Raw genomic sequence first — 15,438 nt, 5'->3', positions numbered from 1 at the left:
TATGAATAAACATGAGCTAATTTCGAAATCATGGCAAGGGCCTTTACATTTGTACAATTTTAAAAATATCCATTAGTTCCGTAAATGTGAATGGGAACATAAAGCTTTGGTTATTGGAATTTAGTTATAGCGAGTTAAGTCATGCTCCGAGGTCGGGCGGCGACAAATTGGATTAAGTATGACGTGACACATTGCGGTTCAAACCGAGCCCCGAATGCACTGCCATTATGTTTTACAAGCATAAAACTCCGCTTCATTCACGGAAATAATTTTATAATACGTCATCATCATCATTAATACTACTAGTATGTGCACTGCTAGGATGTATAGACTTCGCCCAAAGATGTCCTATGGGTCCGGTTGTTAACTAGATCGTCTATCTACCTTATGTAATGTAGATGCCCTACGCTGCTCTTCCGGACAGCGGTCATCTGTTCTGCGCGATATACGGTTTGCTTTCTTCCACTTCAACTTAAGAATCCGCTGTGCTAAGTCAGTATACTTTCATCTATGGACCTTTTCATTCCTTATTTGATCTCGTAAAGAGTCCAAAAAAATTAGGCCATTCCATGGCTCGTTCATCAACTGTGAGCTTGACAATGAAGCCCAAATGAGAAACCGTGTTTCAGTACCATCACTGATTACACTGTTCGTATAATTTTATTTTAACGCACTGAAGGATATTATATTGTTCAGTACGTGAATAAATATAATTATAGGGACCTGCACACTATTACAAGCCGATCACCTCTTACAAATTTGCTTTCAAATAATTTAACACACAAATTACACAGGCTCGTAAATTACTTATGTTTATGAAGATGGGTAACCAGATTCCATTTTGTACAAATAAACGAAGATAAGTCTCAAATAAGTCTTTGGTTATGAATTGTAATGTCAACAATTTCCACGTAAATCGAAAGTGTGTACCTTGTTATTCCAAGAGCGTTTTAATAACCTACTATTTACCTATGTGATATATTTATTAGAACGTACAATAAACTTGTCGCTCAAACTTGTTTCCTTGTAAGAAAGTTTTTCACCTAAACATGCCAGAAAGATTTTGTTTGTCACCTGAAAATATGTTTGGGGGAGAAAGTATATTCCTTTGATTTATTAGAACGTTCCATCCCCGCGCATTAACTTCACATTTGATTTCGTAGGAATGAAATAGTAAAGGACGTCTTAGGGCGAATGAAACCTTTCAACGTCTCTTATTAACTTTCTTTTTTAGATTTTTTTTTGTGATTTAAATTTAAAATAAAACTCTATTACGGTCGTTGGAAGACGCTAGATGGAAGCCGCTTATAATCTGTTCTATTGTAAATCTACGAGTGAAGCAGCAGTAGACGCCCAACAGCTGAAATATTGATGATGACTACGTATTATAAAATAAGTGCGTAAATAAAGAGTTATATTTAAAATTAAACCGCTTCTATATATATTCAAATTATGTTCGCGACTCGAACGGAAGAAACGATGATAAAATTTTACATTTTATCAGAAGTTTCTATCTAATAGTAAATAATAATATTTTTTAAGGTACATCTAATTCAATGAAACCGAACTAACAGATGTTCGAAACGCCACCACAAACATAAATAAATTCTGATCGAGTATACGTATATATACGAGAATATAGAGTTCAATCCGGTAATCTAGATAATTTTAATATTTGTATATTTTCCAGGGTTGATTCGAAGTTCGCTCGAAGCGGTATGTTGTATATTATAAACCGTTTAAACGGATTCATTAAACAAATTTATCGCCCCGGCTCGAGCTGGACCTGTAATATAGTCAGATTACTCTTAACTGGTAAGCTCGATGAACCCTTGAACCTTAGATACTGTGAAGAGGTTCAATCTCCGTCGGCACTAAGTCATCGCAAATCAGATTAAATTCTATATACCAATAGGCAAACTATACCCATTTGTCAAAAAAAAAATTGTAGGTTTAAAGAACTAAAAACAATGAAGCAAAAGGACTTCAGTCTATTCATTTCATTCCATTTTTGTCTTTCTTACTTGTTATGAACATTTACATGACCGGTATAGATATGGAATTATCTAGAACTTTCCGACAATCTTAATACGTTGTAGATTTTAATAAACAAACAGTAGATTCTTTACTTAAAAGAAATAATGAAGAATATTACTTATAACTATTAAATTAATTGTTGACTATTAAATCCATTGCAGTGTTATTTACTTGTTGTGAGTTTATATAAATGGTTATGGATTTTTTACGAGAGCAACAGTGCAGTGGAAAGGCTCGGAGAAGCAATGCACGCTGGGCGTTGGGCGTACCCGCCCCGCCCACATGCAACAGGTACCCTGTTCCGCCCGCCTTCCGACTTACGGACTTACGGCATCGTAACACGGCCATTACATACTACGTTACATAATGCCTTGTTACGTTCATAATAAATAAGCTGCGAATTGTAAACGTTATCGCATGGATCTGCCTTTTTACAACTAGACTAAATATCTCGAAGGACTTTGCACTGTGAGTATTGACAATTTGCAGTGCAAAAGAAAAATCATTCGTATTTCAAAGTAATCACTTTATGTAATGATTTTATGTATTAATAACAAACAACCGTCTTCTATTTCTTTATAAAGGTTATCTGTAAGAGATTGCCTTTAGTGATGAGACTATGATATAGATATATGTCTAGATATATGTATCTCTTTTCTAACGTGTACAATAAAAAGTGACCGGTTACCTACCAAAATATGATTTCTATTCTTTCAAATAATGAAAGACCTCTATAACATTATGATTATATTTTCATTTCTCTTTTATGGTACACGACACTTAGTTTGATTACACGTACACCATGTTTTAGTTTTGATTGACGTGAAATATTTGACCGCTAAGGAAATTTATGGTTGAAAATTTATGTTTATAGGATACCCCGTATGCTTTTCAAACTTATTCATCATATTTAAACCTTTGGGATGTATAATAAAATATAATCCAAATAAAAACTTAGGTACAGATATGTTTAAAATAATATATTTTTATAAGAACAACCATGTATCAGATTCGCTAAAGGAACCATGGAAAGGGTTATGCTTGTGATTGCTCTACGAAATCCAATAAGTAATGAGAAGTTTTGTATACGGGCGAAAGTAACCGACTTAGCCGGGCGAAATGACAAATTGAAAATGCCGCTCGGGATTTAAGGTTACGGTTTGTTAAGAGTGGAGGCCATAGACCAGCACGCGTAGCTTAGGACGTACACCTACAAGGTGGACAAATGACCCTGTTAAGGTCATCAGTAGACGCTGGATGCAGGCCGCCTCTAACCGGTCCTGGTAGAAGTCTCTGGGGAAGATCAATATCCAACTGTGGATATTTTACGGCTGAAATGATCATAAGGAATCACCTTTCAAGTCACAAAGTTGTCATATATTATTTACATTAATGATTTCTATAACTAATAAAAACATGTAATTTCATTTATTAAAATATTGTACAATTTGATATAGTGTGTATACAGAATACCATATATAACTTATAAATTATATGACATACAAATTACATGAGAAAATATTTTTTTCTATTAGTTACATTCATAGTATGTGTCATCTAAACAGAACATTGCGTTGGAATTAGGTCATACCATTTTATACTTATTGATTATTAATTTACCGAAATGTTCACACATTCATAAATTTGTTACAAAGTGTATTTTTTAACAAATAACATCGTTGACAAAAAAAAAACTAAGTCTTTTTAATAGTTCGAAACCAGGAATTAGCACACGTTATAAATTATGAAATGACTATATTATATGAATGGTGCACACGTCATTTACGCCGTAGGATCTTAAATTTTGGAAGCAGACCTCCCCCAAAGATTTTCAATATTACTTATAAATGGTGAAGTAAATAATCCTGGTAATAATTAAATAACAACGAGTCAACTTTATAAAATAGTCAGGGACGCGCGGTACAGTTCAAAAGGATTACATTAATTTTAGCATTGGAAATTTTTTTCTACGAACGTATATGTTTTATTTATTGAATGTATATTTGTTTAATGTGGGCGAAAAATAATTTTCATGTTTAAAGGCGCTAAGAAGCGACTGAAGCGAATAAAACTTACTACATCTACAAAAAGACATATTTTATTGATCGTTTTATCCAATAGGCGTATTAGCAAAGTTATTATTTTCTAACTTACAAGTTGTAGTTAGAAATAACCTCTGGGGCTTTAATGTTCTGGTGTGGAAACCACGACCTGGTAAGCATAGCGTAAGACAACCACCCACAAGGTGTAGACGACATTGTCAAGGCTGCCGAAAAAAGCTAGCAAGCTGCCGCAGATCGCTTCCATCCGGTCCTATTATTAATGGTTGGGCGAGTCATAAGTCCTGCAGTGGTCGTTCTTCTTTTGAAATGTAATAATAATGTTGGTTTTGGAAGACGCCCATCTTTTAAAATCACTTAATAAATATTATCCCTATAAAATAGATTAAAACACTTAAAAACTTTGCGGCTGATTGCACAAATGAACGTGACATTAAAATTTTGAGAAATCAATAAGTACATGATTAGAAATAACGTCAAAATGACATTTCCTATGAGAAATTTGTTCATGTAAAACAATATATAGAAAGTTTCATATCAGAACTTTAGTTAATTAGTGGTTGATTTTTAGACCTCGTGGACCGGTAAACGAAAACCGAATTTAATTATTTTTTCTTATTTCAGTTCTTACATATCTAATCAGTGCTACAAAAGCATTATTGCGGGGAAGCAGAGTTAATTTTTGTAGTGATCGTTGATAAATACAATTCATCAGACCAACTTAACTGCAAGTCCTGTCCTATATAGTTTGCTATTACTCTAGATTTAGTAATGTACTGAATAAGGATAATATAAATATAATAATTGTCTATAATCATCATTGTTACCTTGGGCAATAATATTTCCTATGCTATAATACTAACTACGGCACCTTTTATGTCAGAACAAATATACGTATAACCAGCAACAATACAGTTCTCATATTTGACTAATTTATCAAAAAAAATTATTAAGCAGGGGGACCGAGATGCAGTTTTATATATAATTGTCCATTAATTATATAGGATTGTCACTGTTCACAAACAAGTTTCCGGACGTTGGGCAACAGCGTCCGTTACGTACCATGTCATACTACGATCGCCAACCCGACAGGCGTAGCGATTATAGTATATTCCGCCATACGTATCTTTGAGCGCCTATGGGCCGAAAGACGACTTCACTTATTCCCAGAGATTAACTAACGAGCAGTAGTTTAAAAATAGTAAAATTTATAGGAGTAACATTTAATAAAAATATAAATAAAAACTTTTGTTACGCTAATTATACGCGAAATGTTTTTATTTTTAATTCATCGAAACGTTAAACACGGTGCAATAGAGATGAGTTATTGAAATTTAATCTCATCATCATCAACCTGTCAACTGTATGACATTTCTGTTAAGCATAGGCTTTCCCCAGAGATTTCTAATGGGACTGGTAGAAAGCGATTTGTATCTTCCTACTACCTAAACATGCTTGTCTGCCCATCTTGTGGATATACAACATTTGTTATTTATGTTATAGTTTGTTATCTGCCGTAGGTCTAAATGTTTCTTTGTGGGAGAGAGTATGAGAGAAAAAAGTTTAATCAATGAAATTTTTCACATTGGTAGAAATTGCATTAAAAAAAGTAACAAAGTGTTGATTAAAAACTAATCCGCACCACACACATTCGCGTGCGGCCTTAACCAATATAAATACGAGACCATTCCCCTAAAACCGTGACAATTCGCTTCGCACGACCGCAAATCCTGCAGCGATCGAGGCGCTACTAAGGAAACTCGCTCTAAATATCGCGCGAGCTAAGAGGTCGACGTTCCCCCGGAGTATGAATAAATTTACACCCCGCCGGAATCACTCGATAACCGACGACGCCTATGCTTTATAACCCGTAACATCCGAAACTCGATTTATTGTCACGCCGCCTCGTGGGGCGAGAAAAACGTGATAGTTTCAGTGTCGTGTGCGGCCACAAGGATTTGTTTGGCGAACGTTTCTGTCTGCATTCGCACAGTTTTACTTTTTGTTTTTTTTTTTTATACCAGAAAGTGACTAGGTGAGGAAGGCGTTTACTTTTCATGAATGAAAGGGATTTGATTTAAATCCTTTTTGTATATTTTACACGTGTTCGTTATTTTAATTTTGTAAATACGATTAACAAATCGCTCTAAAATATGTTACATTAGTTTATTTTAGTTGTTGGAATGCATCAGGCCAATAACTTCTAACAGTACATTCTGCGGGGCCAGATAGTGAATATAAATTAATTTTAATATGTAATCTGAAAAACGTCTGCATACTACATTATCATTACGTTATATATTTTGACAGCGTGTACCATACAATTGACAGCAAATGAGCTATACTTTCATCCCTTTAAAGCTTTTTCACCTATTTCCAATCATACTATAAACTTATAATTAATATCTACACGTTATTACAGTAGTTACAATTTTTTTATTATATGTAATACTTAAGACATTTTTACAAATTCAGAACCAAAATCACAGAACTCTTATACAAGAAATATGTTTGTCTAACATATATTTTCGGTCAGTATTACTCCCACGAATGTATAATAAATGTCATTCTTATTTAATTGTGTTTTATGTGGAAGTTATTTCGGGAAAGGATGCCAATTATCTACATTACATATTAAGAACGGCGCACTTTATTCTGAGCAATGAGTCGCGCAGAGAAAGTCCGTTACATTGCTGAATATGCGACAGATTTATCGTGGTTTTGTAGTGATGCGATTCGCATGCAATAATGTATCGATAATTATTATTAAATCCTGCATCTGGTCATCGAAAAATGTTTTTAGGTTTTAAATTACATATAATTTAAGTTGGTTTAATAATAATTAGAAATAAAAAACATGTAACTAGATTTATTAGAGAAAAGACTTAATACTTATCCTTCGTATTAATTGATCAAATATCTTAAAAATGTATCAACAGTGAAATTTTGAAATGTATTCCACATTGTGGGTCGGAAAGGCGTGCGAACTTCGAACTATAATCGTTACAAAGGAATGTAATGTAAGTTTTCTTTCTATAAAGACCTGGTTCCAAAAAGTTGGTGCGACGTCCCATATATTCAACGAGTTTTTAGCGCTTGTAAACGCAACCAGGACACCCCGCAGCCCAGGTCTCACGCCTCTGAATTTTTTTCCCTGAGTCTCAAGAACCGCGTTGACGCCAATAAACCGACGTCGTTTGCCCAGCTCAAAAATTAAATTCGTGAAAAAATGTCCGCTATCCCACGCGCGACGTGCCAGCAAGTGTTTACGTATTTGCGGTCTAAATACGACGAGGGAAAGTTCAAATGGCACACACACCACTTAAGTTTTAAAAAAAATCCTGTGTGTTAAACATATTCTAAATAAAACGTTTCTTTCTTAATATTCTCTTAAATGTTTTTTTTTTTAAATTCGATCAACTTGATAGCCTATTCATGCGCATTCAGAATTCTCCTTATATTTATAATCTTACTTTATGGTATTAGTAATAAGAAATAGTACTAGATCGATATAATGAAGTGGCAGCACTATGGGGGGTCGTCACCTGGGAGGCGCGGGGCAAGGAGTGCGGGGGCCGCAGACTTGGCGTCGCTCTGTCGGGCAGGTTACGATTTACACTCCACCGACTCAGCAGAAAGTCTGCCCGAACGAGAAACGCTGATAATCCACATCCACAGTAGCTGCGTGAGAATTACATCGAGATTACTGCGATACTACCGCTCGACTACTTTATTGCCTCTTCTGATTTAATTAGAATCTAAATTTGGCTTCACTCCTCGACGCCGTTACGTCTAATTAACTTAAAACGGATACATCGTCAATTTATTTGAGCGTTGCTATAAAAGTCGTGATAAACCAGCCCAATCGCAGCCGCGACAAAGGCATATGCACAAGTTACTATCATAATATAATGTATCAGAACTATTTTATTACATTTAAAAAAAAAACAAATAAAACGTCGTCTATAGTTTTCAATTATGAAATTCGTTATAACTTGACATTTATCTAAATAATTTTATGATATTCACGTTAATCCAACAGGAAAAACTTTGTGTCTATCATCACTATCATTAATTATCCGAGTAGAACATCCACCGCTGGAGGGACTGAGACCGCTGGAAAACCCAAGGGCCACATATTAACCATGTCGCTACAGTATTTGATTTATTTGTAAATTCCAAAGGAAGTTTTTTTTCAATAATGAATAGTCGTTTCAGCCCATACACTCCCATTGCAAGGCACAGACCTCTAAATATATCTATGGGGGTTATAGCTTAACCGCCACTCTTGGCAGGCGGGTTGGCGATCGCAGTGTTGTATAATGGTACGCAGAGAACACTGCTGTCCATCCTCTGAAAACTTATTTGTGAACAATGACAATCCTATAAAATTAATGCACAAAAAATAAAATATAAGCTGTATAAATTGTTGTAATATAAATATATAACTGCGGAGTAATAATGTAGTGTATAATACTTAATAAAAAACTAAAACTTAATTCATTTAATTTGTGTTATATCCAGAATCGTCATCATATCAACCAAAGAACCTTCATTGTTGGATCTAGGCCTTCCCTTATAGATTTTATATATATCCAGCGTTTCCATAGTTTCTATTTTATTTATATCTGTTCTAGTTTCTATCTATCACCATATCTAAAGCATTAAAGAACGTTTTATCATATGCTGATACATAGATGGTGCGTTGTTATGAAAGTTCTGCCAATTTTTTTTGAACATTTTTAAAATATTAACCAGTTTGTTACTTCTGTTTCAGGTGAACGTCTATACGTAATGCGGTGACAGTTATCTCGCTGCCTTCGCTCCAAAACGGTTGTGAAAACAAACTGAAAGTGTAAATACCGTTCATTCAACACAACTGTGAATCAAATTTTAAATCAGTTTTATGCATTAAACGAGATGCCCAGAGTCCTTCCACTGGCGGGTGAAATGTAAATTTACGTAAACGACGCTTGAAACTATGAAATTACTCTTTTGACCATACGTGTTTTATTTGTTCGGGTTTTAGATTCAAACTCAGGGTGCTTGTTGGCGGAATGTCCATATTCTTTAACATTTTACAATTGTTCTCATTTTCTCATGAATTTTTGTTATTCATACACGTAATATTTTATAAGCCATTTTTTCAATATATACAGTTCTTTTCCTTTTGTACGAGGTAATACTGACTGATTTTGCATCAATTGTTACAAATAAGGAACTTCAGTCAAGATCGTATTGTCATTATGAAGTCACATTCGATTTTTAAATAATATCTAAACGGGATAAGTTTAATTTAGTTTTAATTACTTTTGCACGTTTGACCATTCTTGCTTATTTAAGATTCTTAACAGATTGTTTTTTTTTAACCTTATTTATCATAAATCAAAATTTAGTTAACGAAGTTAACTATAAATACATGTAAAGGACAATAAAACGTCAATTTTTATTAAAAAAAAATAATTTAATTTTTTATTGTTTACTGCCGCAATGTACTTTAATATTATAAACCAGATGTAACAATATTTTAGATGGATTTTAAATGAATTGATCGAATAATTAACAGACTGAACAATCATCTAAATGTTCACTTGCAATAGCACTAATGTATTCAAAATGTTATATTTGTGTCTGGTGAGTTACAAATTACTAAAAAAACTGTAAGTACTTGTTTTCTTTTATCACTAGCTGGCTATAAAAGCCAAGCGTTCTTTTTTAAAAAAAGTTGACGCACAAACAAAAATCCATTTTAGTCAGATCTCTAGTCCAAAATGTTAATTTCTTGGGTAAGCTACTTCCTCAACCAAGCTCAGAATATATTCAGTGTCGTGGGCTAGCATGTAAAAATATAGCGAAAAAAATACGTTCTGTGAATTACCTCAGTGGACTGTATGTGATAGATGTAGCCAATAAGTGTTCAATTTAGTACGTGTATCGTAAGTCAATTGTCGTAATATTTGGCGTCCATAAAATGTAATGTTTTAAGAACATCAATATCTGGCCCCTTCGTTTTGTACCATGTTTATTGAGTGCATTCACCGCTTGTTGGTCTTTTTTTCTTTTAGCATTATTGCAGCTGATGTTGGTGCTATAGATACCTGTTAATAGCTCACTTTAAATCTTAATTTTCAAACATTTTGTTAAACGCAAGCGATTCGAGAAATAAAAATTGAATTGGTATATGCGGAATTAATCACACACATTATTTTCATACAAACATTTGTAGATAGATAATTAGTTTGTATAGTCATTAGTAGACTAAAAGTCGAGTTACTATCATTTGAATGTGGATGTTGGACATCGATACTATAAGGACCTGTTCATGTGTGCGTTAGTGGGAATTGAAATCGGTCACGCGAAATTTCGTTAGTCGTCGCGTGTACAGAACAGTTAACGCTCGTGTGAACACGCCCTGAAGAATAATTGTAGTGACGTTTGCCAAATATTTGTATGCATGTAGCGCGCGAACTGTGTCGTAGACGCCGGACGGCGTATCTCAGGATCTTAGTTAAGTATAATTATTGTATCTCCTGGTTGTTAAAACATATTTAGTTTAGTGTTAATATAAAAGGTGTGCGAGTAATTTCGCGGTCAATTACATACAGACTTTATTGTCTCCGTTATGGGCTATGGTAAACATGGAACGTTTGGCTCACTGTGCTTTACCTTCTTTTTTATTTAAGCAATATTTGTTCACGACCACTAGTCGGTTGCAGGCAGGTCCCCGACAAGGTGACCCTACGACATAGCCAAGGTCGCGTGAAGTCACTCAATGCGAGCAACGCAAGACTGGTCATCGTGGCGATCTTTTAGGGGAGACCTATTACCTGTAAGCCTTGCAGTAAGCGTTTATTGGCTGACATGGCAATAAAGGATTTTTGTTTTAAAAAACAATTCATTTCCTTTCCAATACTACTCGTTAAACTGAATATAACATACTATAAATGAACTTTAAAATCTTTTTTATTTAGTTTTTAATAAAACAGTTGGTCGACATTTGCATGAAAGGAGCACAAGGCGTTCTATTAAGGGAACAAAATGGTGCATAGGCCTGTTTGGCCCGGGCAGTTTACAATTGTTGCAAATTTTTACTCTACACGCTCTCGTTTATTGTACGCGTGTTGTAGCCATTTATTAGAGCAAATATAGAATAAAACGTAGTTTAATGGGATATCCTCGTATGAAATAAAGTTTCGTGTTAGTTGCCCTTCATACGGATGGAAATTTGCTCCGTGCCTAGGAGTCGGTGGAACTGCGCTTTCAATTTCAGTTTGTTAGGAATACGTAACAAAACCTTAAGCTGTGTAATAATTAACAAATGTAAGGGCATTTCATCATATTGAATAATTGTTGAAGCTTGGGATTGTGTTTAGATAATAAATGTTACTTTTTGTATAAGACGTGGCGGACGCCCCGTGACCGCGGGCCCTCGCTATAGTGCGATGTAATTAAATTATTTCGATCATTTGTCTTTCTTCAGTTTTTTTTTTATCATTTAATCACCTGACATTAATTAACATAATCGTTGAATTATTTCTCGATCGCTTATTATTATCAATTAGTGAATTTTTTTCGACAAATTGTGAAATACTACAGTAAGTTAGGACAAATATGTGTTTAATGTAAATATATAGAGGAAAACATGTTTGTAGAAGTACATAAATATTATTTATGTATTAAATTTGATATTGTTTTCAAAATTTCAACTCTGGCTGTTTTATTTCTTTCCTTTTTCCATTTTAGATAAATAATTAGGATTCAACCAATCGTCTGATATTTATTTCTATTAAAAATATACTTATTCAAGCGCACCGCCGCCCAACGAGCCATGACGACAGCTATAGTCGGGATTTTACGATACCGAATCATGAATGAGTAGTTTTGTAAACGATCTAAAGTTACCGACATAGATCAGCGGATTGGCAAATTAAAATGACTGTGGGTCAAGTTCGCTAAGGCTTGAAGGTTCAAAAGTGGACACCAGAAACCGGCAAACACAGCTAACATATCACAAACGAGGTGGATAGACGACATTGTTTAGGAAGTTGAAAAGCAATTGATGTGAACAATTCTCTGATCTTATTGGAAGTGTATGAAAGAAACCTATAACCAGCGATGGAAGTCCTTCAGCTGAAAAGATGTTGGTGAAATACACAACACTGATGTTTACTTACATTTTAAGTCAGTAGCGGCTTAACTTATAGTGCAGGGTGTGCAATGCACACGGGCGCCGCGGCAACAGAGATGTGCTACAGGCATAAAAACTATGGGTGTTATTCTGCCGACTTAAGAAGAAAGGCCGTAACTAATACCATACTATAAGCTATACCTACTTATAAAATAGCTTGTTGGAATATGAAAAAACTTTCTTGTTACGACGGCATAGTTATAGCCGCGGGGAAGGGGGGTCAGACCTAGGGACGCCAGGGTTTCATTGCACACGGGCGCTGCACGAGCTCGAGCCGCCCCTATTCCAAACAACAACAGCTTTGTACCGTGTAGTCCCTTATTTCTTTCATTAAGCCTCGTAGTCACATTGAACGAACATCTCACTAATTTCACTGCTGTTAAAATCAGAAAACCGATTGGTATTATGTCTGTAGTTTGAGAAAACTCTGCTTTTACAAAGAACTTTATACTAAAGCAAAACGTCTGCGATACTGTATGCTTATTCGCTTACAAAACAGTTACAGTCCGTCAACTTTATATCGAAGTCACACTTATAACATACCCTTCCTATCGAGTTTTGGTCGATGGAGGGTCGGAGGTCGTTGAGACCTTTAAAAAAGATTTAAAAAGTAAAGCAACTTCGGTCGGTCTTATGTCATAACATACAATAATATACAATCCTGTAAAACAATTCCGTCCGTAACACCAGTCTGCACCATCTGCGCGTCCAAGACTAAACAGATTGTTTCTCAAGCTTTAATATCCCGCATATTAAATCATGAAAGTAGTAAGTGACTTACATAATTTACAAAATTCTTCATTATTTTGTATATTTACTATTTTTTAGTCTAATAAAATACCTTTTTGTGATATTTACTATACAACACGTGACTAGTGCTGCCATCTGTAGCTCTGACATTCTTCTTCTGACAAGTTCTGTTTTACAATGTAACTCATTCGGTCATCGTACCGAATGTGGTGTCATTTTAAAAATAAAATTACACATTATTTGCTCACGAGTCCACTGTCACCGCTAAAGTATATTAGCATTACTTTATTCCGGCTTGAAAGCCTCCTGTAATTCATAGTTACTAAAAGTACTTGGATAATAAGTCATACTATCTTATATTGTTGTGTGGCGAACATAAAGGCAATGTACCGGTTTTTTTTTTCTATTGTTACGAAAACCAAACTTGCGATCGGTTAGGCGAGGCAAACTGATATAATTTTTTCATCAAAATAAATACACTAAAACAATGCTAAAAATCAAGTATAATTAATATAGTATATATATAGTTCATTACACTATCCGAATAATATGATGGTACGTAACACAACTCATACAGTACTTTGAAATTTTAAAATAAGATATTGTCGACCGAGTGTCGCAATGAATGAAAAGCATGTCATTTACCTTCCTAACCTTTAATGGTATAAAAAGACATGGCCGCTTATAACATCCTCATAATCATTTTAGCTGTAGCGTCACGCCACGTTCACAGCTGGACATGTCGTTCTCCTATGGATTTCCAATAAGACCAATATAAAAAGGAATGAAAAAATATGTGAGGAATAAAATAAGCGAAAATAATCGATATTAAGATAGGGATGTAAATAATAGAATTCTGTGAAGAAATTATCATTGTTATAATATCCTCACCTACCCAAGACAGGGAAAGTCTAAGAGTCTCCCACAAACGACGGTCATTTAAAAACTATAAAATCGATTAGAACCGTTAAAACTAACTTAACAAAATGGATTTCTTAATTTAACTTAATACGTTTTGTTTTACATGTACCGCCAGGAGAAGATTGTGTGTCTGTCTATAACTCTACTCAAAAAATTAAAAATTTAAAGAACATTAAATGTATTATTATTATAGTAATATATTCCCGAGAGAATTTAATCGTGAAAATGGAAGTATCAACTTCAATACATTACCTCATCGACAAACTGTAAATTAGTTCACTCTTTTTAAAGGAGAACGGAGAAGTAAATAAGAAAGAGTTTGATTAATAACAGCAATGGCTACATAATGATATACAGTATATACAAAATGATAGGGTTTAACCGTAAAAGCTTTAAAGGGTTAAATGTATAGCCCTCGAATTAGGTATGATTTCATAAATAACTTAATGATGATATAATAAGCAAAAGTTTTATCAAAATTCGGCTTGCTGTGTATTAAATTTATTATAGTTTACTACTTGTTACTACAAACTGTACTGCCAGAAGTAATAAGGCCTGTTGCATTCCAACAGAAAATTTTAATTAAAGTAACACTTGTCAGAGTTATTAGTTTATACCGGGTGATTATGTAAAAGCTTATTTCCGACAAATGCATTACATCTACGTTTTTAAGAATATACACCTCTAACCATATGATATATTTAAATTAGCAAGAAAATAATGAATGAAAAATGATATATTGTTATGTTAAGTCATGAAATATAAACACAATATTAAATAATTCTGTCAAAGATAATTTGCAACATCAAACTATCTCTAACAGACATCGGTCGCAAGTTTCCGTAAGCGTCGTTTGCACTTGACAATAAGCTGAATGGATTGTAGCAAAATTATAATATTCAATCCTAACCTAATACAGAATACGTCCGTATTATAAATATTTGATTTTTATTTAAATCAGAGCTTGCCAAACTTTCTTTAAAACTTTTTTTCTCATCAAATCTATTTGACCGCTTCCGGTGGATTCCTTGCAGCTATTGAATATAGAAATTTCAAGATTTTACAAGTAACAATTGCTCTACTTCTTAAAATATGTGAAGTCATGCCAATATAATAAGTTCTTCCATATTGAAAGCAGTTAAGTATTCGTAGACCTCCTTACGAATTGACAACCCCTATTTTTCTGTCACGCTCTCGTAGACCCCATCGAGAGTCCCGTAGACCCCGTCGAGAGTCTCGTAGAACGCGTAGAGAATCCCGTAGACCCCGTCGAGAGTCCCGTAAACTAGATTCTCAAGAAAGTTAACTTTTAATAATAAGTAACCAGTTTAACATATTGATACGCTCGTAAACAATCAATATATGGCGATTATGCCAAATGTATGCCTAAATTATTTCTTTTCCGTTATTAAATCTATGTCAACTCTAAAAGCGGTTATAATCTTTGAATGGAAACCAAAGCGTTTAGCATCGGAAGCCTTT

At 34.3% G+C, this 15,438-nt stretch overlaps 1 protein-coding gene across 2 annotated transcripts in view; it reads left to right on the top strand.

Annotated features, from left to right (window-relative positions):
* foxo (forkhead box, sub-group O) overlaps window positions 1-11,740 on the top strand; it is a 115,214-nt gene extending 103,474 nt beyond the window's left edge. For both annotated transcript variants that reach the window (XM_068774859.1, XM_068774858.1), the window contains exon 9: window positions 8,875-11,740. The gene's annotated coding sequence lies outside the window, so the exon portion shown is untranslated. The remainder of the gene's footprint in view (window positions 1-8,874) is intronic.
* The last annotated feature ends 3,698 nt before the right edge of the window (window positions 11,741-15,438 follow it).

This window comes from Battus philenor, unplaced genomic scaffold, assembly GCF_028537555.1.
Source record: "Battus philenor isolate CCGP_79_NKW_IND1 unplaced genomic scaffold, ilBatPhil1.0.hap1 SCAF_8, whole genome shotgun sequence".
In the NCBI taxonomy this organism is placed as follows: domain Eukaryota; kingdom Metazoa; phylum Arthropoda; class Insecta; order Lepidoptera; family Papilionidae; genus Battus; species Battus philenor.
Note: the sequence above shows the minus strand (reverse complement) of the source record. Positions and strands in the feature narration are given on the sequence as shown.